The sequence below is a fragment of the Erythrolamprus reginae genome, chromosome 3 (assembly GCF_031021105.1).
Source record: "Erythrolamprus reginae isolate rEryReg1 chromosome 3, rEryReg1.hap1, whole genome shotgun sequence".
NCBI lineage: Eukaryota > Metazoa > Chordata > Lepidosauria > Squamata > Dipsadidae > Erythrolamprus > Erythrolamprus reginae.
The window spans coordinates 204,776,488-204,803,296 of record NC_091952.1 but is presented as its reverse complement, the minus strand read 5'-3'; positions in this window follow the sequence as shown (position 1 = coordinate 204,803,296).

Below are 26,809 nucleotides of genomic sequence, written 5' to 3'. Positions count from 1 at the left end.
AGCAGACAACACATCACTAGAGACTTTATTGTTCATGTCAGCCCTTCAAAATAGTCCAGACTAGGAAACCAAATTATGTCTCTGAATACTATTTTTTATTATAAAATTTTAGTGACATAAGTGCTGGAGCTCACTATAACAGCATTGCCAAAAAGGCATTAAGAGTTGTTAACCTAATCTTACATAGCTTCATCTCCAGTAATATTGAATTGCAAACTAGGACATATAAAACTTTTGCTAGACCAATTCTTGAATATGGCTCATTTATCTGAAAGCTGTACTGCATAGCAGACATTAATACAATCAAATGAGTCCAGTGATATTCCATGAGAAGAGTCCTCCACTCTGCTCACAACAGAATACCTTATGCCATCAGATTCCAAATTTTGGGCTTAGACAGTTTATAACATTGCCGTCTTTGATCTGACCTAAACATATATAAAATTATCTGCTGCAATGTCCTACCTGTAAATGAATACTTCAGCTTCAACCACAACAATACACAGGCACATAATAGATACAAACCTATGGTAAACCGCCCCAAACGTGATTGCAGAAAATATAATTTCAGTAACAGAGTTATCAGTGCCTGAAATGCACTACCTGACACTCTGGTTTATTCCCCAAATCCCCATAACTTAGAAACATAGAAACATAGAAGACTGACAACAGAAAAAGACCTCATGATCCATCTAGTCTGCCCTTATACTATTTTCTGAATTTTATCTTAGGATGGATATATGTTTATCCCAGGCATGTTTAAATTCAGTTACTGTGGATTTATCTACCACGTCTGCTGGAAGTTTGTTCCAAGGATCTACTACTCTTTCAGTGAAATAATATTTTCTCACGTTGCTTTTGATCTTTTCCCCAACTAACTTCAGATTGTGCCCCCTTGTTCTTGTGTTCACTTTCCTATTAAAAACTTCAACCTTAGACAGTCTACTGTCAACTTCACCCCATTCCTAACAGGTCTTTAAGGGCTGTGCATAAGCATACCAGCGTGGCTATTCATAATCATGTTTATACTCATATCAATTACCGGTATCTAACACATGCTTGACAAAATAAATAAATAAAACATAAATTGTAATTTTACCACAAAATCCTAATGCCATTTCCCCACTGCTCCCTTTATTTTCATGAGAACCAGATAGGGGTTTTTTAGACCTCTTCAGTTTTGCGCCCGATTGAGATTCCTTTCATCTCATTTTTATCTTGTTAGAGTCTCCTCATTCTGGTCATCTGCCCATTTCAGTCCACCATAAGATATGATATTATTAGCAGCATGTATAAATTAAGCACCAATTAAATCAACGGGCTGGAATTATTGGTGTAGTCCAACACATCTGGAAGACATAGGAAAAGGGAAAGGCTTTAAACCACTTACCGGTATTTCTATTCTTTTTTAAAGCAAGATGGCACAGTCTTTCTCTGGCAACGTTAAAACAATGCTGTTATTTTTCCAAATTGGGATATTGCCATGTAAAAAATGTTAAGTGTTTCCCCACATTTATAAAAACGCAATAGAAACACTAAACAAAGCTATAAAATTAAGAATGCTGCGAATGTTATCTGCTGCGATCACAGTCTGTGTATTTTTCTTGTCTTTCTTCTTTATTTTTGTTTAAGGGGAAAATATAAATATCTAACTACGGTAATCATTTCAAGGACCAATCCCCAGTGCTTCTCTTAGTCCCTGGCTGGGGAATTAGTTAGTTATTTATATTAAATATCTAGGTAATCCATTTATGACTCTGAGCATATATACACACACATACATACAGTTTAGTATACAATACTCTTTTGTGCAGCTTTTCCTGCTATTAACATGTCTCTCTGTGTAGCAGCTCTCAATTTTAAAAAATGATGAATGTTTTGGCAATCAGTCCTTGGTATTAGTTTAATGACTATTAAAATAATGTAAAATAATGAAACAACTCAGATCAAAACAATGGAAATAACATAAAAAGAGCAGCCAAGAATAGTCCTAAGCACTCAAACTTTACAGGCTTACTAATACTATCAAGGCCCTGGGTTTGATAGCAAACCTTGTTTTTTTAATGCCATATGAAAGGACTTGGAGGCATGGAGCAAGTCTGGTTTCTTGACGGGAGGGGCATTTGGCATTTGGACAGGGAGGCATTGCTCACAGTTGCTCATATGCTCATCACCTCGAGGTTCAACTACTGCAATGCTCTCTAAATGGGGCTACCTTTGAAAAGTGTTTGGAAACTCCAGATCGTGTAGAATGCAGCCACGAAAGCAATCATGGGCCTCCCTAGGTACACCCAGGTCTCATCAACCCTCCATGGCCTGCCCTGACTGCCAATCAGTTTCCGGTCACAATTCAAAGTGTTGGTTATGACCTATGAAGCCGTACATGGCATCAGACCAGAATACCTCCGGGACCGTCTTCTGCTGCACAAATCCCAGCGGCCGATTAGGTCCCACAGAGTGGGCCTTCTCTGGGTCCCGTCGACTAAGCAATGTTGTCTGGTGGGGTCCAAGGGAAGAGCCTTCTCTGTGGCGGCCCCAGCCTTCTGGAACCAACTCCCCCTGGAGATCAGAACTGCCCCCACCCTCCTTGCTTTCATAAGTTGTTGAAAACTCACCTTTGCCGCAAGGCATGGAAAAATTGATACCTCTCCTAACTACTACTTTATGTATGATTTGATTGGGTTGTGTGATTATTTTATTAATAAGCATTTTTAAATTGTGTTTTTAAATATTGGATTTGAACATTGTTTTTTTAAAAAATAGTTTATTAAGTTTCACATATAAAAAACAGGAGAAAAGGGAGGGGGAAGAGGGTCAAAAGAATTGAAAGTGTTAAGCAAATGGTTACATCATTGTGCGAGAAATTCTGAGGTATATAGAAAATTATCAATGATATAAATAATTGTCTTGTAAAAAGGATTACATTTCATAAACAACAGATATAAAGTGTATGTACAACAAGTATAAAGTATATGCACATAATATATACTAACTAGTAAGTAAAACACCATTATAAAGGACCCTGAAAAAAGGGAGAAAAATAGAAGAATCAGAAAAGAAATATAGAATAGAAAAAGATAAGTATAGGAAAAAGAGAGTGGGTAAAGAGAATCTGCACAATCACAGACGTTTGTAGGATATGCGACATAATAATGCATTGGAGTAGTAGGTGTACATGGTAAAAAGATATAAAAAGTTAATATGAAATTAAGTCCATATTAAATAATTATAATTTTAAAAAAATTATAAGTTAGGTTAAAAGTAGTTAGAAAAGTAGAAAATTATGTTACCGATATTTTATCTTTAAAGTCGAATTGACTATTGTTGATGTTTGGATTTCTTATAATAGTATCTAATATTGTACATTGTTATTATTGTTGTGAGCTGCCCCGAGTTCTTGGAGAGGGGTGGCATACAAATCTAATAAATTATTAAATTATTAAAATTATTATTCCAAAAGAAGGTCCTGGGTCCTGACAGGTGACATAATCTCTTGGATGGGAGTTAGGGGATGCTTTCCCTGCCTATCTAACAGGATGAGGAGAGACAGTCCCTTCAAAAAAAATGCCTTAAAACATTTCCTGCATCTTTTATTTAACTCTGTCAAGAGGAACTTTTACAACGATTAATTCAAATTCTCTTGTCGTGTTGCATATTCTTGCTAAATTAAAATTTCTTCTGTTTTCTCCTCATGCTGAATACATTTTGCCTGCTTCAGAGTAATATTATTCATTCAATGAATAATGATTTTCATTTTTTTTCCTGTCTTGCCCCTTCTCGTTTACTTTGATGCCAAGCCATCAAAAATAATTGCTACCTAATTTGGGGGCTTGTGGGTGGAGGAATTCCTTGTCAAATTTCTCGTGGTTGAAATATACAACTTACTGGTATTTTCCATCTTGGGAATAACTTTCTCACTTGTTAATTTGACTCCCCTTTTTCACACTATAGCCATGTTATGTTAGAGATAGAAAGGAATTAGGCAAAAGGGAAGCAAACTGTAGGCAGTGCTAATGATAAGTAAAGCAAAATTCAGCTTCTCTTAGACAGGAAAAGCTAGTGATAAGACAAATACTATGGCATAGGTAACTTACTTGATACATGCAGTCTGCTTGTTTTGGAACTCAGTTATCACTTCCTACTTCTTTTCATAATATCAAGGACTGATTCCCAAAACAGTTACCTCCTTTTTAAAAAGAGATACATGTTAATAGCAGGAAAAACTACGCAAAAAGAGTCCTGTATACTGAACTGTAGTATTGAATTGTACTTAACAAACCAATACATTTCCATCATTCCATGGAGGTTTATTTGTTTGAGCTATAAAATAACTTTTACACACACACACTCCGGGTGTTACACACACACACACAAGCGTGCGCATGCGCACAGATACACACACACACGTTCATGGTTTCAATTAGCTTCAATTAGTTCACTAAACCAGTGTTTCCCAACCTTGACAACTTGAAGCTATTTGGACCTCAACTCCCAGAATTCCCCAGCCAGCATTTGCTGGCTGGGGAATTCTGGGAGTTGAAGTCCAAATATCTTCAAGTTGCCAAGGTTGGGAAACACTGCACTAAACAACCAAATTGCTGGGTCCAATTGTCATTACCAAACAAGGACTATCTCTAGTATGAAAAACATTTTTTACTAAAAAAAAAAAATGCATAAACTCAATATTTAGTTTGAAGAACAAACAGCCAGAGTATGATGATTCAGAACATCTTTTCTGTTCACGAGTAATTCCTGCAGAAAATTCATACATACAGAAATCTAGAAAAATGTCTAGTTCAGCATTGTGGCCAAATTCATGTGCATTGGAAGTCCATAAGCAGAGCAAATGTGTTCTCCCACTCATGTATCCCAATGACTAATATATATAGAATTATACTCCAGAGTGAACCCCAAGGATTAACATCTACCACATTTTACTTGTACACTGGCCAGAGACCCACTCTGAAAAAGAGGGACAGTTTCTAAATAAAATAAAATCTTCCAAGAAGACATCTCTTTTCTACATTTCCCAGAGCTGTGTGTAATGTTCACTAGCGTTTGCGTTGGTAACAAATTTCCTACTGTAACTACATTTTATTTTATCTGTACTGAATCCCCACCATTCAGTTTCATTAAATTGCTTTCCCCCCACAAAAAATAATAAGTTAAATTCAGGATGCTATTAAAAATCTTATTTATGTCACATGTAATTTCACATTTCAGAGAGATTGTTAGAGAGTGAGGGGGGGGGAGAGAAATGTGTTAATGTCTGAGAAACATTTCTAAAGTCAGATATTTCAGCTTTGTGGTTTTGAACATTTTTGTGATCTTCTCAAAAGAGATGGAAAATGTAGTTCAGTAACCTTAACAGTAACAATATAAAACTGTTTAATATCAGATTGTTGCAGATAAACAGAGAAAGTTGCTAGTTGTATGTATTCAATACATTTACAAGATTGAAATTCTTACAAAGCTCTACTGGAATTCTCACCATTCATTCAAGTCATACAATATGGTTTGCATGGTCTACTTAATTGATGGCCACAAATAAAATGTTATTTCACATATTCTAATTTAGAAAGGGTTGTATTTCCTCTCATATTAACCCTGTCAATATTAGTGGGAGTGGTCTTGGTAGTTCCTAGGTTGCTAAACCAAAAAAACAATGAAAAATTATAATGAATTATATGGAAAAGACCAGCCAGGACTCAGTGACTAACATTGGCAGGGTATGTACTGTATATAAACCAAACCCCAAGCTCATTTAAACTGATGATGTTATATTGTTAGGTAATGAAACATCTGATAGAAAATAACCCAGCTCAGAGAGCATGAAGGAACCCACAGTTCAACTCTGAGCTATAAATATTTTCTTCCATCAGTACATACTTAGTAGTTGGATTGTCTAAGCTTCAGGTCTTCTGTAGACATTTTACCCCAATTAATTGACAGCCTAACACATCTGCTTGCTGGATGTCACCTGGATCAGGAATTTAAGTGTGTGGTGGTCATATTTAATTCAGTTCTTAGAGAAATACAAAAGAAGAATTGGTAGCCAAAGCTCATGCAAAGACATTCTGAATAAGTATGCAGAAGAATGTATCTTCCACCATCAGGTAGGACATGTGGTTTTATGGAGAATGAAAATTTAACTCTGAAAACATAAGGAAACATCCACAGAGGATGATATAACTAATAAAAATAGATTGTGCAAAAATGAAAAGATTAAAAAAGAAAAGAAAAAGAAGGTACAGAGTATTTTCGAACATGGGACTTGTTTTATAAATGGTTGAATAGTAGAGGTAGAAATTAGAAATGGGAAAACTATTATTATATATAAAAAAATTGATCCAGACAATACGCTGTTCACTAAGCACTTATGTATGTAATATGAAAATATATAAATAAACTGTTAAAAAAATTAACTCTGCATTTCCCATAGCAATCCTACATATCTTGGCCTTCCAGCCATGAGAACCATAATGTTTACCCAGCACTAAATCAGAATTGATACAGGAGGAATATGTTGGGTATTTATTAATGCTACCAGGAAAGGGAAATCATATTTGTAAGCAAGAAAATTGAAGAGCTCAGTTGTTCGCCTTTAATATTAAAACATGCAAATTCAAAACTTGTACTAAGTTTTGGAACCATGAAAACGATGGAGAAAAGACTGTTTGTTCAAACACCCAAATATGTAAAAAAAAAATGCAAAAATATTCAAGCTGAGAAAATAGCTTCAAAAGAAGAAGCAAGGAAAAGCATTAAAGAAAAGACATATAATATGTAGAGAAGAACCAGGAAAAGGAATCCTAGACTTTTAAAATATACTGAAAGATACAAGTGAGATGGGGAATTTTAAATTAACTGTTAAAATTAAAGAACAGCAGCAATCTGACAAAATGTTGGTGTAATTAAATAAATTTTTATGTTCTATATGTTTTAAAGCACTTCCTGCTTTTTCTAGCCGTTGGTCTAATGGCCATTTCATGCATAACTCAAATGTAAACAAATTAAAAATAGTGGTGTGTATATATATATATGCATATGTGTATGTATACACACATATGCATACATATGCATATATATACAGATATACCATTGTTTTCTGTACCATTTTCCTATCGCTTGCAATAGTAATATTGGTGAGGTTTTGCAATTATGCTGATGCTTCAATAAGAAAGGTAGATAATCTGCAACAATATTGTCTAGATTTACTAAAATCACTAAGTGCCCAATTTATGGCTGGGAGGAGGCTTGTGCAGAATCATTTTCTTGTTTTATAATGATCAAAATATTTGTTACCCAAGCATGTTATTATTCCTAGCACCACTTAGAAGAAATAAGGAGCAATTTCTGTACTTTATACTTATTATATTACTGCAAGTATAAACAATGCATATATAAAATCATTTCCTGACTATATCTGATAAAAAATACATAGCGAGATATATATATATATATAATATGTATTATTTTTTCCAAGAAATGTTATATATGACACCTATTTAAATGAAACTACTGGATGCTAGGCTTATGAACAGCTTAATATAGAAAACTTAGACACATATTTCATTCAGTTATTACAAAAGTTGAATTTAAAAATCTACATGATTTTTTTTCCTTATCACAATCATCATTATGTCCTCAGAGAGGGGCAGCATATAAATCCAATCAACAAACAAACAAACATCTGGCTGGAATTTAATACAGTTGTATTAGTTGTATCTTCAGGAATCTGGTATCCTGAGCTTAAAGAACATTAATACTTTTTATCTTGGACTAAATGACATTATTAATTCATCTAGCTATGTATCATTTCTGCTTTCTGGAAGCAGCTCTCCAGATTTTCAGGTGAGAGTTCTCAGATCTACTTATAAATGCCATGTATTGAACCAGGCAAAGCTTTACTATATCACTTATTTATGCTCTTTGAAGGAGTCAGTTTGTCTTAATGGAATTCAAGATGGATGGCAACGTTTGTGACACTTGTCCTATGTGTTCTTACATTTTCAGGTCTTTGTAGTGTGTAGAGTCTGTTAAGCACTTTGCCAGATTCTTTAGAACAAAACAAACACTTTGCAGAAAGATCCCAAATCTTTTAGCAAGATTTATTCAGATGAAGAATACAAGAATTTCAGCAACTGAACTATTCTCCATTTAGAACCCATTAAATAGGTCTCTGTACTTAACTTTTTAGTTTCTTTCTAACAGCCTTCCTGTGGGATGTAGAGAGGAAGGTCTTTTCATTTACTGTATTATGGAGAAGCAGGCGACTGGCTATTTACAAAACTGTCTTCTGAATCATATATGTCTGGGAACCATTACCGATAACTGCTTAACCTCTTTGATCAGATATAAAAAGAAATGATTAAGATGTAATTCAGCCAACCTCCATTTGTTACTTTCCAGATCCATTGGACAACTCCTACTATTTCCATTATTGGTTTTGTAATTCTAATAAAAACGTATTGTTATGGCTTGGAACCAGAATTTTATAGGAACTGTAGTGAAATACATTTGGACAGCAAAATATGAGGGTTATCTAACATAAACCATATGTCATGATTGTTGTATCACACCATTTTCAGCTCTTTTTTTAAAAAAGAAGAAGCAAAAACATTGCTCACCTTTAGACCCATTGATACAATAATATGAGTGATACAATATATTTTAAAAAGAGATGCACATTGTGGTGTAATATAGCATGACATTCACTCTTCATTTTGCTGAAAGCATTGGAACCTGCTTGGCAGAAGACTCACAATGGTACTTTGCTAGACAAGAATCTTTGTTGCAGACAAAAATAAAGGCATGTATAGCAGTCGATCATCTGTTACTAGTGTCAAAAAGAAAGTGGCATTCAGAGGAAGCTTAAGCCTTAAACCTGAATTTCCGTTTCCTACACATCTAAATTAATAGCAACAGTATTTAGACTTATATACAGCTTCACAACACTTTACAGCCCTCTCTGACCCTCTCAGGGTCTGCTGACAGAGTCAGCATATTGCCCTCAACAATCTGGGTCCTCATTGTATTGACCTTGGGAGGATGGAAGGCTTGGTCAACCTTGAACAGTTGGCAGAATGATCCTGGAATACTGTATTCTAACCTCTGTGCCTCCACAGCTCTTAGTGGATATATAGAAGTTCTAAAGATGAGCAGTTGATGTATGTTTGTATAATAGTTACTGTATCTCTGGCCTGGATACCACTGATTCCCATTTTACCCATAGTGCATATACAAAATTTCAGGGGAGGGCAAGATGTGGAAGTAATGTTGCCTTCCAATCAGCACTCTTGGACATACACATTATATCTGCATCTGCAAATCCTGCATATTATGCATTAAGCTGGTAAGAACTTTTAGGAGTATAAAAAAAGCTCCAACAGCTATCATGTATCAGATAATTAATAAAGAATCAGTACATTTCAGAAAATGTCCCTAATAAACAGTTCCATCCAGAACAACTGAATAGAGGAATCTGGATAGTTTTAAATGAAGTTCCTAAGAAATGTATCCTCTATATCAGGGCTGCCAAACCCATGGCCTGTGGACCCGGATATATCTAGGGGTGGGCTGCTGCCCAGGTTGGTGGTGGTGGGGTAGCAAAAATGGAGCTCCATCCCAGAGCACCCAATTTGCATTGAAAGATGCTGAAAGAAAATGCAGGGCGTCCTACATAAACTACACCTACAGTGTGGTAGTAAAAGTTTTGGTAGCCCTTACTGGATACATCACACGCTGGCCAAACCCACGCCCAGGGGGAAAAGGTTTGATACATCACGTGACACCATCATAATGATGCAAGTTTGATGCCCCTGCTCTATATGAAGGCTTTGTACCTTGCTATTCTGAATTCCTGAAAAGGGAAGAAGAAGGAAAAAATAAATAGATTTCAATAGAGGGAGCCCTGGTTGTTGTTGTTATTGTTTTTAAAAAAACCACTGATGTTGAATATTTGGGAGTCTGCAATTATGACTTGCAATGTATGCTCTATGTTTCTGTTTCTGCCTGAAAACAACTTAGCATAACTGAAAGCTCTGAAGGACCTAAGAGACGTAATTATGTATTTCAGGAGTGTTTAAGAGGCTAAAAGGAAGCCTCTTAAAATCATTCAGTCAAAAATCAGAAAGAACTTCTGATTACAAAGAGCTTTAAAATGACATGGTTTTCATTGTCTATATATTATTTCTTAAGAGTATTAAAAAGGCAAATATGATTTAATCATGATACTGGAAACCCAGTGAGATGGTAAGAAAGAACCAATTAAAACTTATAATTTGTTCAAAAGGAAGATTGGCAATAAAAAAGAATTGTCAGAAAAAGAAAGAAAGAACACTGTGTGTTAAAAATATGCATTTCAGCTCAGAAATGCTAATGAGCAAATCTGACAATAATGCATAATACAACTAACAAGAGCAGTACTTTTGTTAGCATCTACTGAAGCCTCACCAAGCAAATGGAACATGTGGATAAAGTTGTCCAACTTCAGTTTTTTCAAAGATGCTTGATGTTATTTTTTAATATAATATCCTATAGGATAGCATTTTTAAGTATTTTGACATATACAGTGTTCCCTTAATTTTTGCGGGGGATGCATTCCGAGACCGCCAACGGAAGTCAAATTTCCGTAAAGTAGAGATGCGGAAGTAAATACACTATTTTTGGCTATGAACAGTATCACAAGCCTTCCTTTAACACTTTAAACCACTAAATTACAATTTCCCATTCCCTTAGCAACCATTTAGATTATTACTCACCATGTTTATTTATTAAAGTTTATTAAAAAAATATTTATTAAAGGCGGACGAAAGTTTAGCGGTGACATATGACGTCATCAGGCGGGAAAAAACGTGGTATAGGGAAAAAAACAGTGAAGTATTTTTTAATTAATATTTTTGAAGAACTGTGGTATAGACTTTTTGCGAAGTTCGAACCAGTGAAAATGGAGGGAACACTGTACAGTGTTCCCTCGATTTTTGCGGGTTCGAACTTCGCGAAAAGTCTATACCACGGTTTTTCAAAAATATTAATTAAAAAATACTTTGCGGGTTTTTCCCCTATACCACGTTTTCCCCCGCCCAATGATGTCATATGTCATTGCCAAACTTTCATCCGACTTTAATAAATATTTTTTTAAATAAACTTTAATAAATAAACATGGTGAGTAATGATCTAAATGGTTGCTAAGGGAATGGGAAATTGCACTTTAGGGGTTTAAAGTGTTAAGGGAAGGCTTGTGATACTGTTCATAGCCAAAAATAGTGTATTTACTTCCACATCTCTACTTCGCGGAAATTCGACTTTCGCGGGCAGTCTCGGAACGTATCCCCCGCGAAAATCGAGGGAACACTGTATTATGAAATAAATTGCTAAGCATCCTCTTTCCAGAAAATTTCTGACTGATTTTGCAACAATTTATTCTTTGATGCCCGGAAATCAAAGTTAAAAGTACTGTTTGGAGAATAAAATAAAAATAAAAACAATTATCTGCTTTGAAACAAAGTAGTAATTACAGGAAATCAGCATGAATTTCTTTAGAACAAATGTTACTGACAGAAGAGAATATTTGTAACTTGGGGTTGAACTGTGCGATTCTTGGTGCTATCTCAGCTTAGTTTTCTTGCAGATGCTTCATTACCAAACTTTGTAACTTCACTGATGCTAGAAAGAGCGGGTTACTTTTATACTTGCGGCTTGCCAAAAAAAGCAAGAAAATTCCTGGAGGTCTGGCACTCAGATAAATGCACCAGGTACCAAATAACCAGGCACATAGAGATAAACAATATCTACATACCACTCAAGAGACAAAACACCAAAACACTTCCTCACCAGCAATCAACATCAATATGAGCAGACATTAATACCAAAATTAATATTAGCCCAACATCAAGAATGACCACTGCAGGCAAACAAGCTGGCAGTAAACAATAGTCTAGTGAAAGAACTATCAAGAACTGTCATCAAACTGACAGAACAAGCCAAAAGTATATAAAAATAAGAGTAAACCCCACACCCTTGTAGCACAATGTTACCTAGTTTGGTAATAAATTGTCTGCAAGAAAACCATCATGCTCAGAGAGCCACAAAGACTCCACAGAACAAATGTTACCAATGTTATTTCTTTTTTATTCTTAATAAATGGAATGATATAACTTAACTTCAGTAGACAAAGTACTGCCTGGCATGCCCAATAAGCAACAGAATTGTAGAATAATTTGGCAGGGCAATTAAATGGATAGTTAGTTTGAAAATCAAACTAAAGGTGCCCATCAATGGTTCTTTATCATGTTAGCTTGTAAAAACAAGCTTCTTCAAAGAGCAGTCCTTGGTCTTCTGCTTTTAAATATTATTACTAATGGTTTGGAAAAAAATGTTATCAGGTTTGCAAGATGACTTAAAAGTGGGTGGGATGGTTAATATCTTTTAAAACAGAAATAAAATGAAAATTGATCTTATCAGGTTAGCAAAAGAAGCTGAAAGCAATTCATAAATTTAGAACAGGTTAATGGTATTCATGAAGATAATGAAGATAATAAAAATAAGAAAGAGGTGAAGCACATTTATGAAAAAGTACAAAACATATTTAGTTTTTAAAAAAGACAAGCTAGAAAAATGTTATACATGGGAGGTGGAATCCAAATGGGACTGTGCATTCTCAGTGGATTTTAAATATTAAATTAAAAATGTCAGCTAGAAGAGAAATACGGAAAAACTGGGCAGAAAGAACATGCTGATTAGTTTAAGTTGCTCTGTCCCATTTATTTTATTCAATTTTCCACTTGGAGACAAAGTATCATGGATGGGGCAGGGGATGTAAGGATAAACAGCGATCTTTTGCTCTAGATCCCAGTTGTCATGTATAACACTGAATATTATTTTTGATGCTTTCTGATTTAATGTACTGAGTTCAGTGACAAAAGCATCAGAGATGAATGCAGCACTGCATATGAATACTAACAATGTATTACTAATAATAAATATTTCATAAATACTGTCCATATGCTACACATTGTGAGAAGACCAGAATCAAAATCAACCAGGCAGTCTCATAGTCTTGACAGAAAAGGGTGTTCTGCAGAAGCTGGCTTGATAATTTATGGCTGATATTACTGCTCCAGTGTGCTGCAGTTGGCCAAAACCCAACACAGTCCTAGGCTGCATTAACAGAACTATAGAATCAAGATCACATGAAGGGTTAATATCATTTTCTAATGGCCTGATAAGACTGTGATGTCCTGGGCCAAGGCATGAAGCAACACAGCCAGTTGTTAGTTCAAACTTCCGTTTCTTGTTCCAACTTTTTCCAAACGCTTCCACATTGCTAGAGCAAAGCCTTCACATACACACACACACACACACAGAGAGAGAGAGAGAGAGAGAGAGAGAGAGAGAGAGAGAGAGAGAGCAGCCTATGGCTCTGAGTAGTCCAGCAAAATGCTGTTAGCACAACAGCTTCAAAGCAAGAAGTCCAGTGAGGCAAAGGAATAAGGCAATGAGTCCATAAAGCAAGAAATAAAGCAATGAGTCCAGCAAATTCCAAACGTTGGCAACACCACACAAAACTCCATGAATTCAGCATTTGTTCTTGACAAACACCTTTCTCTGCAGCATCTCCTTAAGTCTGTCTCCAGGTGTGCCTTGTGAAAAGGGGCGGGGCACTCTTCTCCTGAGTCATCAGGTTGGCCCGTGCTGTTCCCACCTCCTCTCCACTCTCTATGCTTGGGGATTGGAAGGGGGCAGTCCTTGCTCATTGCCTGAGCTCTATCACTCCTCATCTCCACTGCCTGCCTTCTCTGGGTCATCCTGCTCCCATTCATCTCTGCTGGCAAGCCATTCCAAGCCCAAGGGATCTAGGGATGCCTCATCCTCTTCCTCCAAAGCCAATGAGGTTGCCCCCTCAACCTCTGTTGACCCCAGCTCCAACTCATCCTCCCCTGCGGATTCAGGCTCCAACAGGGGCATAACACATACTAGTTCTGGTTGCCATGCCATAAAAAATATGTTGAGACTCTAGAAAGAGTGCACAGAAGAGCAACAGAGATGATTAAGGGACTGAAGGCTGAAACATATAAAGAATGATTGCAGGAATTGGATATATCCCGTTTAATGAAAAGAAGGATTGGGGTGACTTGATAGCAGTATTACAATAGCCCTCCTATCTAAGGGAGGTACCACAAAAAAGAGGGGATCAAGCTATTCTCCAAAGCAACTGAAGGCAAGTCAAGAAGCAATGGATGGAAACTAATGAAAGAACCAACCTAGAACTAAGGAGATCTTTCCTGACAGTTAGAACAATTAATCCATGGAATAACTTCCCTCCAGAAGTTGTGCACCAACACTGGAGGTTTTTAAGAAGTGATTGGAAAACCATTTGTCTGAAATGTCAGATGATTTTTTGCTTGAGGAGGAGGTTGGACTAAAAGACCTCCAAAGTCCCTTCCAACTCTTTTGTTCTCTATTAAATATCTAGAATGAAATAACTAAATTCCATTAGTTGTATACAGAGTAATATGTGAAAGGAACAGAGTAAATACAGAGTAATGTGTGCTTTGTGAGGTGAATGGATGGACGTTAATCAGCTGTAACAATTTTTTTCATCATTACATTAAAATCATAAAGACATATGGAAAAGGGGCTTAAATAGGTTTAAATAAGTCTCAGTCAAAAGCTTTAAAATCCTTTCCAAGCTCACAAAGTTGTGGGATATAAAACCAGAAGAGAAATGAGTATGCACCTTAAGGTCTGATGGAAAGGGGCCTGCAGATGAAATAAATGATCAGAGAAATAATAAAAGAACAGATTGTATTTTAGCTATGAGTACTGACTAAAATACAAAACATTGCATCGAATGAATACCTAAAATCTAGCTTATTGCTATTGAATTATTTTGGTTTCACCTCCCACCTCATTTGGTCTATTTTATGTTTTTAATTAGTCTAAGAAATCATCACATCCTTCTCTGACTGTAGTGTTACTAAGTATGTTAACTCAATAGGAATAGTTAATATAGCAAGAGTTTGTGAAATACTGATGACTAATACTTTGCTGAAATCTATCTATTTTCTGTGTTATTTTTACACATTTCCTCTCAACGAGCAGCATTTCTGCCTTATATTTTTCAGGTCTGAGAAAGTCCAATGGAATTTTGGGAAATATTATTGCTGAAACATTATTAATAAATATTATTATTAATATTAATAAATTAACATTTTTATATTATCTACCTCAGCAAGTATAAAATGCATGGACTAATTGCAGAATTGTCCAGCCCATCATGATGGCTGGGGAATTCTGAGTTATGAAGTTCACACATATTGAAGTAACTGAGATTGAGAAAAACCAAGTGATGGGCTCCTACGGGAACGGTCAGGAACGCAGTTCCGGTAGCAAAATTTGGAGCTCCACCCCAAAGCACCCAATTTGAACTGAAAGATGTTGAAACAAAATGCATAAGTCATGCCCACAGTGTGGTAGTAAAAATTTTGGTAGCCCATCACTGGAAACAACTAACTTCACTACACAATGTAGTTAAGTTACAGGAAATTCAACTCCATCCACAAATATTCTTTTTAAATTCAGTGTTCCCTCGATTTTCACGGGGAATGCGTTCCGAGACTGCCCGCGAAAGTCGAATTTCCGCGAAGTAGAGATGCGGAAGTAAATACACTATTTTTGGCTATGAACAGTATCACAAGCCTTCCCTTAACACTTTAAACCCCTAAACTGCAATTTCTCATTCCCTTAGCAACCATTTAGATTATTACTCACCATGTTTATTTATTAAAGTTTATAAAAAAAAATATTTATTAAAGGTAGACGAAAGTTTGGCGATGATGTATGATGTCATCGGGCGGGAAAAACCGTGGTGAAGGGAAAAAGCAGCAAAGTATTTTTTAATTAATATTTTTGAAAAACCGTGGTATAGCCGGTTCGCGAAGTTCGAACCCACGAAAATCGAGGGACCACTGTACTCTGTTTTGGATTTTTTTAAAAAACTGAGAGAGAACAGAAAAAATAGTGAAGAATTCTACAGCACAGCATTAGTAAAGGCTAAGACATTTATTACACCATTAGCTTTTGAAGTGTTTGCTTGAGAAGTAGCTATTTCAACATTGTCAAAGAACAGTTGGAGTGCCAGAACCATTTTCAAAACAGTCAATTCTACCCAGTGTCTGTTTTTGTTGCAATTTCTTTGTATAAGCAGGTCTTTCTTGGGAAGCGATGGGCTCACCCACTATTTCTCCAGACAAAACCTCTCTGGCAAATATTTATTTTCTGCTTGTTTGCCCTCATAGAATGTCAGTTTAAATACCTGCCTGCCAAATGTGTGTGATATAATCAGGCCTTGCTTAGCTTTTAATTAGTTTTTTTAAAAAACAAATGTTGTCCCTATCTATTCTGGCTTGTAATGTATTGATTATCCACATCACTTGAGCAATATTTGCCCATTTTTTCTGGTTCCAAATTTTATTTTTTTTAAAAAAAGGCAAGGCCACAAATCTCTCATTCGCTCGTGCTATTCTACACAGGACATCTAGAAAAATAGATTTCCCTATTCTTACATGAGTGGAGCGACTGCAAAATGGTACATTAAAAAATGCAATATATAAAATACTCAGATGAATCAATTTCTTCAAGGTAGTAAAACTAGTTAAGTTAAAAATACAGCTATTATTTTAACCATTTAGTTGTGTCTGACTATTGGTGACTTTATAGGCAAGTGTTCTCCATGCTATACACAATAAAATACGAAGCACCAACAGCTATTTCAATATTTAAATTTTCAGCCCCGCATTTCTATTTTCTGGAATGGTTATGTCAACAGATAATATCAAAAATAATCAAAGATTAGAGTGATGTGAGATATCATAAGAACTAAAGAGTAGCGTGGTTAAAATGTACTGTATTCTGCCCTCCATTCTTAGCTCTTTCACAGTGTTAAAACAATTTATTTATTTATTTATTTATTTATTCATTCATTCATTCATTCATTCGATTTTTATGCCGCCCTTGTCCTTAAACTCAGAGCAGCTTACAGCATGTTAGCAATAGCACTTTTTAACAGAGCCAGCATATTGCCCCCACAATCCGGGTCCTCATTTTACCCACCTCGGAAGGATGGAAGGCTGAGTCAACCTTGAGCCGGTGATGAGATTTGAACCGCTGACCTTCAGATCTACAAGTCAGCTTCAGTGGCCTGCAGTACAGCACTCTACCTGCTGCACCATCCCGGCTCAATTTCTGACTAGGTGGAAAGCTCCAAGGCTAGAGAAGTTACAGACTTCACAGATAGTGCTATTATACAAGGGTGTAGAGATCTGGAAACAGTTATAGGATTTTCCAAACTCCACCCTTTCTTGGTACTGCTAGTAATTGCCTGGATTTTTACAGACCAGATAGTGTAATCCTGCACAGAACTGAAGTAATTCTGGAATAATTTGAATGAAATCTCTCATTCAAATGCATACTTTCAGAACTCACCTGAGTTTTTAAACCTTCTGATCTTTAACGTTTCTAGCCAGTGAAGAGAGCATATTGCTTTTGTCTTTAAATTGGTTTTTATGTCTTTTTTTTCTACCTAATTTACTTTCCTTTAACATGTATTAATAGCATTATTGGGGTTCCTGAAAGGATCCTGGATATGAGCTGCTTAATCCAGGATCACCTCTCTTTCTTGATAGACGTATGTGAGCTTCTGAGAAATAGTTGGTTGTTGCTAAGAAATTAAACTACAGAATGGAACGGCAATGACGTTATATTTCTTCGTAAATGCACCTAAAACCTTAGAGAATATTTTAAAAGCTGATTTAGGGAGATGATAAAAGTTCAGAGATTTGAAAAACAGAAAACTCTCCTATTGTTTATTGAAGACATATTCACAGAATTACTCACCACCTGCTAGAAATGTGAATTAAATCCTGAACAAAATTCGACAGCACAACACGTCTCTTAGATCTAATTCAAAAATGTATGTGCGTCAGTAATAAGATAGGCAAAGTGTGGGCCTATTATGCTATAGAACTGCAAATCTAACTAGTCTTCGACGTTATAGCCAATCATGAAGGATTATGAGACCCCATTCAAAGAACATCTGCACACCAATACACTGTTCATTCATAAATCAGTATATTATCTCTGAAAATGTGCAAGTAAAAAAATATTTTTTTTATGCCAGCCTTCTCCAATTGCCATTTTGACTGCCAATGGAAGTTGCACTCCAAACCATGTGGATGATTTCAATAAGGAATGTTGATGTAGGTGATAGGAAAGATGTGCCTTTAATCCAGACCTGGGCAAGGGGTGGCCTGCGGACCGCATCCGGCCTGCCCGCTGTCTGTGACCAGCCCACCCGCTATCTGTAACCGGTCCACAGAGGTCGGGGCCTCTCCAATGCTAGGATGAAAGAGCTTACTGCGTCTGCCGGGACTGCTCCGGTTCCTGATTTCCTGAGGAATCATGAGGAAAGTAAGAATTGGAGGAGCACCAGCAGACGCGATGAGCTCTTTTATCCTCGCACTGGAGCAGACCTTGACCTCCTACCGAGAGTGGCCAAGCACATAAACCATGCTAACACTCCAGTGCAGTGACTTTGGTGCACCGTGTTGCCGTAAAGCAAACAATTAGGGGTCTGTAGAGTGAGTCTGGGTGTTTAGGTCAGGCCAGGGTCTGGGTCTTTACAGTATTGGGTAGAACTGAGTTAATTATATTAGTCCAGCCTTCTAAAACCATCCCAATTTCTCAGGCAGACCCATGGCAAAATTAATTGCCCACCCCTGCTTTAATCTATGATGGTGGTTCCATTTGTGCAAGCCACATGTTGAATTGCGTAAAAAAGCTGCTTTAGTTTTTATTTTCTTGCTAATTTCCTCATTTCTGAAAGATTCATCATGTGGTATACTTAAAATTAGATTTACAGAATTCCAGAATTCAGTAAATCAACCTCATAATTTGAAAAATAAATTTGCATTCAAATTAAAAATATTAATATAAATAGACATTTGATGATCAGATGTTAACTCTCAATGCTCACCTTCTTTAATGTAAATATTAGTTTCATTGTAATTATATACTTACATCTGTTTTAAAAGGAAGTCATTTCTTTGTATTTTTTTCTTTCTGAACTATTTTGCTTTTCATTTTTCACTTTTTTCTCATTTATTTTTCTCTAAATATTAGTCGTTAGATTTAATTATGTTAGAATCTTTAAAAGTTGTTTTAAAAATGTTTTGTTTTCTGAATAATCATTTCCTGTCAAATCTGTATATTCAAGAGCACTTTCTTGATGGATAGCCTTTCATATATTTATTAGGTTATAAACAAAACCATGATTGAAATTAAGCATAATCTTTAAATACCAAAGAAAATTCTTAATATTTCATCAGTTTCTGGTTCTGTTAGCCACGCACATACACAAACGTGTGTAGAGTGGCAATAAATAATGTTACCTGTTTGCCATAGCATCGGGAGTGGGGCAGAGATCTTTATTCCTTGGGTACACCTAAACATTTCAAGTCAACAGAAAGGAAGATATATAATATAATTAGGAATTGCTTTCAAACTGCTTCTCATGGCCTGGGGATGAAAATGATGGCATTATGGCAGTATGGCAATCATTAGTATAAATAACTAAGGGAGAATGAGTTTTAATAACTATAAAAGTAGGTATATCTCAATTCAGTTCAAGGTCACTGGCCTATCAATTTATATACAAGCCATAGTTGCAAAATCCTGGATGCATTTTCCATTAAACATGATAGAATTCAGCTTAGAGTAAATATAAATCCTATTGTGATGAAAGTTAAAAAGAAAAATACCCCAAGATATAGCTGGGCTTTTGCTTTAGCTGGATGTAGAAAAATAATTACAATGGTACTTTGAAATAGGAAACTGTTCATACTGTATACCGTTTGATTAAAACATAGAAAACTTGAGATGGTAAAAAATGTTGCACTGCATTGTTATAAAAATTTTATCAGTGTTTTTCAGCAACAGCTTTAAAACAGGTGCTTATCAGCAGGGAAGCACCATGAATCATCTTTATGAAATTTTAAGTATTATATTGGGAATTACTCTTTTCTCACCCTTTTTGATATAAAAATTAATGTTATATATTTGTCACTACACCACAGCTAAGTAGCCAATATTTGAGGGCAGGACCCAGTTAATTTAGTTAATTTAGTAATGATTTGGTTCCCTTACCACATATTGGACATATCTGTACACTTTCAGAGCCAGAGCAGGATGTACCAAAATCTTTGTGTATAATGTCCCACTTACACAAAATAATGCCAAATTATTTTGGCATCGAACATAAAAAACTGTAGTAGCAAATAGGAAAAACCGAAATAGTGAATATTTTGTGACTGTCTCATGACACTAATCCTGCCTAAAAAGAGATTTGTATGTATGTATGTATGTATGTATGTATGTATGTACGCATGTATGCATTTACTTACTTACCTACTTACCTACTTACTTACTTACTTACTTACTTGATTGTTTTATGTTGCCCTTCTCCTTAGACTCGGGGCGGCTTACAACATGTTAGCACTAGCACTTTTTAACAGAGCCGGCATATTGCCCCCTCAATCCAGGTCCTCGTTTTACCCACCTCGGAAGGATGGAAGGCTGAGTCAACCTTGAGCTCGTGATGAGATTTGAACCGCTGACCTACAGATCTAGCAGTCAGCTTTAGTGGCCTGCAGTACTGAACTCTACCCACTGCGCCACCTCGGCTCTTTATGCTTTTTATCTTTTATAATTTTGCTGGATAGTATGTAAAACTTCAAAGTTTTTACTCTATAACAACTGGTTGTGTTGATTGTTATTTTATTTATTTGTTTATTTGTTTGTTTGTTTGTTTGTTGATTGATTTATTGATTTATTGATTGGTTGATTTATTGATTGATTGATTGTTCATATTTATATGCTTCCACTCCGACAGGATTCAGGGAGGCTAACATTTAACCAGGCAGCTGTTATCTGGTAAACAACTTTGAAAGAAACCATATACATTGAACTTAAACTTTGGTATTTTATTTATAAAGCATACTTATAGCCTATCCTATTACAATTCACACTATTCACCAGGTTTTAAAATTATAAAATAAAGCTATGAGCTGTGGGTAGACACAACAACTCAAGCACAACAATGAGCCATGGTGGCAGAATGGTTAGAGTGTAGTACTGCAGGATATTTCTGCTGACTGCCAGCTGCTTGTAATTTACCATTTTAAATGTCGCCAGGCTCAAGGTGACTCAGCCTTCATCCTTCTGAGGTCAGTAAAATGAGGACCCAGATTTTGAGGAGCAATATGCTGACTCTGGAAACCGCTTAGAGAGGGCTATAAAGCACTGTGAAGTGGTATATATAAGTCTAAGTGCTGTTGCTATAAAGATCATTGTAATAATATTATTTTATCCCAACAAGACAAACTCCTGTAATAACACTAACAGAGAACTAGATGAAAAATGTGCAAAAATTGTTCTCAAATAAGAATATTCTGAAATAAGAAGGGGTTCTTGCAGCATGCATTTCAGCTACTATTGGGGATGCAAATTGCATATTTTAAGGACCATGCAAATGTACAGAAATGGTAGCCATCAACAGGAGTCAAGCATATTTTCAGTCTTCTTTGTTTTACAAAAAGTAAGTTTAAGATGGAATGAGGCAAACTGAGATAAGAAACATTGACACAATCAGTTACTCTCACTAAAATACTTCTTTAAATACAACTTCTGAGGAGTTCACTATGCATACCACCTTGCTAAATTCTAAGATAATCCCAAAATTTATCTTGGGAGAAGAGGATTCTAACAACAACAGTTTACTTCAAGAGAATGCGAGTGATGGTATGCGACCAGTTATAAATTGTGATGCATTAATTTTCATAAATATTACCTAGAAGCAAATGTCTGTGAAACCATAAAAGCTTTCCAAGTCATTAGAACGTATTCAAATATTGGGACATTTGAGTTAAATATGCTGAAATATCATTGAAGCCTGAAATATCCAAATCTATTCTTCCAACATTATCAGGATGTCCACAAGAAATATATAATTGAGAGGCAGTGCAGTTAGTAATTAAGAGGCCAACCTATGAATGGATTATGGTTAGAATTGAGGTTTTATCCTCCCTTGACCCAAAAGGTGGGTAGATTGGATGATCTTGGGTCAGTCATTGGGAAGTCAAAAACTATTCATGTATAAATTTGCATGAACGAGAACAGTAGTTTATATTTTCATAATGAAAGGTCTTTATCCTACAATTTTAGGAGCCCGTTGACCTAATGGTTAAGCACCAGGCTAGAATGTAGAAAACAATGATACAATGAGTTAAAATCCCTTAACCATGAAAGCAAATCGGGTGACCTTGGGCTAATCATTCTCCATAGTTGGGGGAACTAACCTCCAAGAATGGGATGACCCCATCCCTTCAGCCAATGAGGACTGAGTCTGACAATTAATATATGATCATTCTTGCCTCTATTCCCCCTCTTCTAACTCCGTTCCTCGCTGAACAGGATGCGTACATTACTACGCTCCCTTTCCTTGAGGCCTGCTCTCTGACTTGATTAAGGATTTTGTGAGTTTTTCCATCTGGCCAGTTTCATCAGGCTGATGGGATCTCCAGTTTTTAAATATAAAGCACTTTCCATTGCCTACATTCTGGCTTGTGGCAATCCTATTCTCATAACAAAGTGACAGAGACTGCTGGTCTTCACACTCATGTGGATGCCCTGCTACCAGCAGCCGGCCCAGGGGCTTGCTCCTCACTACCGGCTTCACTGCCCAGATCCTTGTCTCCTCACTGACATTCACTCGAAAGCAGGCAATTGCTTACCTCTCTGAGTGCCTTTGGCTCTGACAGCTGGCAGCTTCCTGTGCTTTTCAGCCAACATTCGGGAGCCTCTGAGAGGAACAGCAGCCATCTTGTCTACTCATAAGGGCAGTGACCCTTTTGAAGCTGACACAGTGCAGTGACCATCTTGATAGCTCTCACAAGGGCAGAAGTCATATTGACACTGGTAAGGGTGTGGTCATTTTGAATCAGGGAGTAGCCATTTTGAATCATCCTCGCTAGAGGTCATTTTTGAAGCCAAAGATAGGCCAGCAGCCATTTTGAATGCCCTAACTTGCCAGTGGCCATTTTGGAAACTTCATAGGCAGTCATCTTAACAGCACCACACTGAGAGTGGCAGCCATTTTAAGAGCCTCACTGTAAGGGCTGTGGCCATTTTCCTTGCCAACACAATACAGGCCTACAACTGATTGTTTTTGTCTTACAAATATTCAGCCTTTTCTTCTTTTTCTGGGCCTACTTTCCACAACAGCTCTCACAAAATCTATCTAAACTATGGCAGAGGCAGCCAAATCCCTCAAGCACCGCACAGCCTCTAAAACTTTGGTCCATGTTAATGATCCTGTGATCCATGGATGCTTCAGCAGTGGTTAGGTGGATGCACTGGCTCTTCAACTGGCAATCTGATATGCACAATAAATGGTGTTTGGCTTTAGTGTCTTATCAAGCTCAACCCTTATTCAGGGAAGTTCTAAATCCCATCATTATTGAGACCTGTGATAAATGGAATGTCTTGTTCACTTTCCATCGTAAGAGCTCCTTTTGCTCTTCCCCTTTCCCAAAATGTTTATTTCATGCCTCTGATCAGGAATCTGATTTCCACAGGGGACAGGGGCAATATGTGGGCAGGCAGCAGCAGGCTCCTTACAGAGCAGGCAGAGGCAGGCAGTACAAGAGGTCCTTTCAAGGGGCTGGAGGTCACCCCTTCCACTGGTGGCTGGCTGGCTTTATTTATTTATTTATTTATTAGATTTGTATGCCACCCCTCTCTGTAGACTCGTAGACTTTATTCACTTCCAGGTCGGAGGAGTTTATAACAGATGCTTGGGTCAGGGAGACAGTGTCTTCTGGGCTCTTCCTGGAATTCTTCTCCACCCCCCTGAGGTTTTTCATTTGATGACCTAGGTCTGTGATGGTGAATCTATGGTATTCATGCCACAGGTGGCATGCAGAAGACTGAGGCATTATTCATCTCCTTTCAGCCTGCGTTCTTTGGACAAAGGGTTTCTCCTTCCATGGTGGGCTGCTAGTTGTGCACTGCCATTGCCACAGCCTATGACCTGCAGTCTTTGCCGTGGCCTTGTAGAGTGATGGTGCACTCAACCTACAGTGCAGCTACAGCAGTGACATGGTCCATGTAAACCTTTATCGAGGAGGTTTTCTGGGCAGCTACTTGGGCTTCGCATATGCCGTTCATCTGTTATTATTAACTGGACAGCTTTGCTTTGGCAGACACTGCATTTGGGCACAGGGTTTTGCAACACATGGTTTTGGGGTCTCTAGAGGACAGCCAGACTTAATCCTCCCAATGGACAGACTGCTTTGGTATGTCTAATTCTTGAAGTTAGCTCTACCCACTATAGAGAATGGGTATTGGTCTTACCTGATATGACCCTTCTCGTAAGGTAGAGCTAATCTCCAATCCCACCCAAAAGTGGTCTGGTCTGGCATTCGAGGCATGGTCTTGTGGTGACATATCTTGTGTACCTGGAAGCTGCTTATTGAGTCTGACCGTCATCCTTCATCATAAGAGGAGAATAGAATAGGGAGAATAGAGGCAAGGGATGATCATATATTAATTGTCATTCTGTCCTCATTGGCTAAGGGGGCGAGGTCATCTCCACCCTACAAGACGGGCATATCAGGTAAGACCAACGCCCATTCTCTTCCAGACAAATCACAGGGTTGTTATTGTGGGGAAAATAGTAGGAAGAAGGTGTGTGGGATATGTTCCCTGCCTTGAGTTATTTATAAAAATAATGAATAGGATAAATAAATAAACAAACAAACAAACAGATTTTATGGTAATCAATTACATGCAAAGAACTCAAAAAGGTATGGAATATATGCAACATGTACATGTACATTGAAGGGCAGGATTATGATGAATTCTATACTTGAGTGGTAGTTCTTCTCTTTCACATTTTAGTACAAATTCTGTACTCCTTTTTGTCATAATCAATTCACAAATATCTAAATGGTAAGATCATTTTCCTGACTATAAATTCCAGTCAACTCAATGGATATGCTTCTAAATAAATGTGCATGTAATATTGAACTGTATGACACTTTAATCTCATTTTATTTATTTATTTATTTATTTATTTATTTATTTATTTATTTATCAAACATATATAGGATTGTAGTAGTTTGTATAAGCATAACATAAGTAAAAAATAACGATAAAAGAGGACAATAGGACAGTAGGACAGGAACAGTAGGCACAGTGGTGCACTTATGCCTGCCCCTTACAGACCTCTTAGAAATGGAGAGAGGTCGACAGTAGATAATCCTTAGGCTGTTAAGGGTTAAAGTTTTTGGGGTTTGGGGAAGAGACCATGGAGTCAGGTAGTGCATTGCAGGCACTGATAACTTTATTGCTGAAGCCATATTTTCTGCTGTCGAGTTTAGAGAGGTTTACATTTAATTTGAATCTGTTATGTGCTTGTGTATTGCTGCGGTTGAAGGTGAAGTAGTCATTAACAGAGAGGACATTTTGGTATATGATTTTATGAACTATATTTAGATCAGATCGGAGGTGACGTAGTTGTAAACTGTATAATCCCAGTATTTCAAGTCTAGTGGAATAAGGTATTTTGTTGTGAGCGGAGGAGTTCTTGTGAAATATTTCTGGACTCTCTCGATTGTATTAATGTCTGATATGCAATGCGGGTTCCAGGCAGGTAAGCTGTATTCCAGAATTGGCCTAAAAAATATTTTGTAAACTCTGATTAGCAGATTAATATTGCCAGAGAAGAAGCTACATAAATTTAGATTAACAACTCTTAGTGCTTTTTTGCCAATGTTGTTACAGTGGGCTCTAGCACTTAGGTCATTAGATATGAGTACTCCAAGGTCTTTGACAGAGTGAGGGTAATCTACAAGTCTGTTTCCTCCAAGTTTGTATTTTGTATTCTGATTCTTTTTGCCAATGTGTAAGACAGAGCATTTGTTTGTTGAGATTCGAAGTTGCCAGTTGTTTGACCATTCTGCTATATGGCCAAGGTCTTTTTGAAGGGTAGCAACATTGTCAGTGGTATTAAATAGTTTAACATCATCAGCAAACCCCCCCCCCCCCACACACAGTTGCTTATAATATGATCACAGAGGTCGTTAATGTAGAGTATGAAGAGTGTTGGTCCTAGACCACTGCCTTGAGAGACACCACCATTGACGGGAGTAGGATTTGATATGGCACTTCCTATTTTTACCTATTCCTATTCTTCATCTCTTTTGTGGTTTTTCAGACAGCCTTCTCCATAAGTCTCACTTAGCTTAAGTCTGTATAGGAATATAACACAAAGCCACCAGTAATCTTTAATCTGTATGCTAGCATGGTATCTATTATATTTTCCTAGCAAAAGATAGACAAAGGCATGCTGGAGGTGCCAGTAATGAAGAACAAGCGAAAGATTATAAATAATCAGATATGAAACAGCAAGGCCATGAGCAACATAAACAGTATTTAGACATAATATATGTTGTTAAGTTAAATTGACATTTAAAAATGTATCTTGGAAACACATGAAAAACTTTCCTGTGGTTTGCCTTATATTAATATATAATTTTATGTCAGCAAACTGTCGCATAGAAGAAGCCTCTGACACACCCAGCGCTGCTATTAAAATAACATCAAGCATGTTCACAGCAGAGGGGAAAATAGTCTCTGCAGTCATTAAATGTACATCGTCCTCTTTACCCTTATTAAATAACCAACATTT